The 4,026-nt window shown below is 39.2% G+C and overlaps 1 long non-coding RNA gene across 1 annotated transcript; it reads left to right on the top strand.

Moving 5' to 3' along the window:
• Positions 1-1,741, top strand: LOC308190227. The gene is made up of 3 exons (XR_013947017.1): positions 1-93; positions 529-628; positions 1,428-1,741. It is a non-coding gene; the product is annotated as an uncharacterized lncRNA (long non-coding RNA).
• The last annotated feature ends 2,285 nt before the right edge of the window (positions 1,742-4,026 follow it).

Genomic DNA, 4,026 nt, shown 5'->3' with positions numbered 1-4,026 from the left:
TTTTTTTTTTTTTTTGTTTTGTTTTGTTTTGTTGAGGACAGGGTTTCCTTATCCAACAATGTTGCATAGGGTGTACTCAGGAATGGTGAAAAGGTTACTTTGATTGTAGAGGTGTCAATTTGCATCAATAGGTCTATTCCTTTAAGAGAGCCTATCAGACACTGTACGGGTATTGCCACAGCTCCACGCATTTCAGAGTAACTTGTGAAGTGCTGTGTTTTTAATGATACACAGACAGAATTTCAGATTAGAATTTACAAAAACAAATTAGGTGCACAAGTTCTCTCACAAAATGGATTAAATGAATTGAGTACTTACTGTTTAAATATAGTTTCCATAGTGGAAGAGTTATAGCAGATGGTATTTTTATGCACCTAAATACTTGCTGAAGCCTAAAGCAAAATGCTTGCGTGTGCGTGCAAAACGGAGTATGAACATTCTTCTTAGAATAAAAATCTGCCTCTCTTCCTCTGAGCACAGATGGCTGCTCTTTTTCAGTTTAATTCAAAGAATCTCTTTTTCATGAAGGAACTCACCTCCAAGTGGAAGGAAAGAAGAATCTGTCAACCCTTGCCTGGCCCAGAGTCAGGTTTGCAGAGTATACTTGGAAATTAATGTGGGTCTGTAGGTGGGTAATATGGAGAGTAAATTCACACTGGAATCCTTCAAAAGTTCTTGAGTGAATGAAATCCCTCCCCTTTTCTCCTATGTATTTCAGTGAAAGCTTCTTTTCTTAATGGAACAGCTACCACAAATTGATTAAATTCTAATAAATGCATTCTAATCTTATTTCTAAGATGATATAATGCCGTTTCCATAAAGGAATTTACTTCTCATTTGAAGTTATGCTTAAATAGAGTCCAGTCTGGAACATTCATCAGAATCCAGCCTGAAAATAAACAACAACAACAAAAAGCCTTTTTAAAAGTAAACTTTGGAAAGGTTTAGGTTTCTGTTTTCCATTTTCTATTTTGTCAGGTGATACAAACTGATGCAATGGAACATCTTTATCTAGTATTACGTACTTTATCAGTCATTTCACTGTGTTGAAACTCTGAATATAAAAGTTTTACATTTTTTTTGAAAGAGAATAAATTTGACTTCAAATAACAATGAAATTAATGCAGAGTTATCCTTAATATAATAATTTATTTTATTTTATTTTATTTTATTTTATTTTATTTTCTCCTCTGCTGATAAAGAATAGTCCCATGTACTAAATGCTTGGAAATATTGTTCTCTTACTGAAACTTAGCCAAAATACATTTTTTTTTTCCAACTGAAGAAATGCAATATTAAGGTCAAGACCCAATCTATTTAATCCAGACTATAATAAGCAAATGTTGCAGTCTTTTTATTCCTGAACAGAGGTCATAGGAGTTTGATCTTTCCCTTTATTTTGTCACAATTCTCTTCTGTAATTTCAGGGGCTACTTGTTCTTCACACATTTCATTACACAGCTGCTGGTCTCCTGTCAGCCATTAACAAGACAAGAAAGGCTGCCACAGAAGGCTGCTTTTGGAGGTAGTGGGCTCGGATGCTTTACCTGTCTCTACTGTCTTTCATCTAAAGATCTCAGAATGCTTTGGGAACATGAAAGGAAAAAAAAAAAAAACAACAAAAAAAAAACATGCCCCCAAATTTCCCAAGGTTGTGTGAGAGAGAAAATGCTCTGCCATCTTCCAAAATGTGGCAAGAAGTCCTTTAGTATTCATCATCATACAGACGGTGACATATATGTGTGGTCCTGCTGAAATAATTAATTTCAACATGACTACTAATTAACATAAAATTATATATCGACAGGTCTGAAAAAGCTGTCATAGCCAGTCTTGTGATAGGCTAGCTCATCCACCCTAGCTCATCCATCCAAGATGACATGGAAATGTACAAAAAGGACTTAAATGAAAAAGAAAACAAACAAATGGAAAGGAAAACAAACAAACAAACAAAACACAATAAAACAGCAAGCTATTGCAAACTGCAGAACTCTAGTACTGTGGTTACAGTTATGAATAAGTAAAATGCACCTAAATTGGTAATATACTGTAAGAAAGATTAATTTACTTAATAAGATTTAATTAAACAAAATACATTGCAGCTGAAATTGCAGATTGAGAGAGCCTGAAATGTTTCATTTAAAGATCAATGAACTGCTGATAGTCCTGACCAGGACATGGTGTAGATGAAGCAGACCTTGATAGCACAGAGTTCCTGCCTCTCAGAAATACCTCAACTAGTCACCTTCATAGGTGTCCTCCCCAGTAACAGCCACCCATTCACCTCTAAGTGCTCAGAACACCTTTGACTGACAAGCCTGATTTTGGAGCCAGAGCTCATCCAGATTGTCCCAACTTTCCTCCTTGAAAACAGAAAGTGGGGCAAAAAGTGTTGTTTATCTCTGCAGAAGGGTGCACCAAAATCTGAATGCCAAAAATTCTGAATGCAGTGTGAACTGCAATAGCTTCTGATTTCACAGTTAACACTGAGACTGTGTCTAGTCCACTTAATAAAGCAGACAAATTCATTCACACCGCTGTTATCTATCCGTCCCATTTCATTGCTAGATTGCTCCCTGGTGTGGTTGTGACTGCTGAAACAATACATACCACAGACCATTCCTAGCACACACAGGGATGAAATCCCATGATTGTTCAGCTCTCTCCACAGTCCTTTAGCAGCAGACTTCGCATCATTAGACAATGGGTCCTACTTCATCTCTCATGTCTTTAAAATTTAGCTTCATTTTCACACTATTAAAATATCTCTGTGATGGACACCATACATCTCTATCTACATTCTATGTACAGTGGAAACAGGGACAGGTGGCCTGGGAAGAGTACGGGGATGCCATCCAGATGAGCAGGAATGGGATCAGAAAAGCCAAGGCACAGATGGAACTGAGCTTGGCAAGAGTTGCAAAGAATAACAAGAAGAGATTCTGTAGCTCCTTTAGAAATAATGTACAAAAATAAAAATTAAAATTAAAAAGGGTAGAAAGGAAGACCCTGTGAACTACAGACTGGTGAGCCTCACCTCTGTGCCGGAAAGAACATGGAACAGATCCTCCTGGAAAGGCACATGCAGGATGAGGAGGTGATCCGAGACAGCCAGAATGGCTTCAACAAGCGTAAATCATGCCTGACCAATCTGATGGCCTTCTGCAATGGAGTGACTGCATCAGTTGACAAGGGAAGACCAACCTATGTCATCTACCTGGAATTCTGTAAGATCTTTGACATGGTCCCACATGACATCCTGGTCTCCAAATTGGAGAGATATGGATTTGGTGGGTGGACCATAAGGAGTTGGCTTGAAGATCGCACCCAGAGAGTGGTTCAATAGTCAACGGCTCTATGTCCAGGTGGAGGCTGGTGATGAGTGGTGTCCCTCAGGGGTCTGTCCTGGGACTGGTACTGCTTAATATCTGTATCAATGACCTCGACAGTGCAATTGAGTGCACCCTCAGCAAGTTTTCAGATGACACCAAGCTGAGTGGTGCAGTTGATACAACAGAAGGAAGGGATGCCACCCAAAAGGGATATGAACAAGCTACAAAAGTGGCCCCATGTGAACCTAATGAGGTTCAACAAGTCAAAGCGCAAGGTGCTGCACAAAGAAAGGCTGAGTGAGCTAAGGCTGTTCAGCCTTAAGAAGAGAAGGCTCCAGGGTGATCCTGCTGCAGATTTTCAGTACTTAAAGGGTGGTCATAAAAAAGATGGAGAATAACATTTTTCTCAGGCAGATAATCATAGAATCATTGAATCATTAGGGTTGGAAAAGACCTCCAAGATCATCTGGTCCAACCATCCCTCTACGACCAATATCACCCACTAAACCATGTCCCTAAGCACCACATACAACACTTCCTTTAAACACCCCCAGGGATGCTGATGCCACCACCTCCAAGGGCAACCTGTTCCAATGCCTGACTACACTTTCTGAGAAGAAATATCTCCTAATTTCCAGTCTAAACCTCCCCTGGTGCAACTTGAGGCCATTCCCTCTAGTCCTATCACTAGTTA

The sequence above is a fragment of the Anser brachyrhynchus genome (genome assembly GCF_964034855.1).
Source record: "Anser brachyrhynchus genome assembly, chromosome: 2".
Lineage (NCBI taxonomy): Eukaryota > Metazoa > Chordata > Aves > Anseriformes > Anatidae > Anser > Anser brachyrhynchus.
Note: the sequence above shows the minus strand (reverse complement) of the source record. Positions and strands in the feature narration are given on the sequence as shown.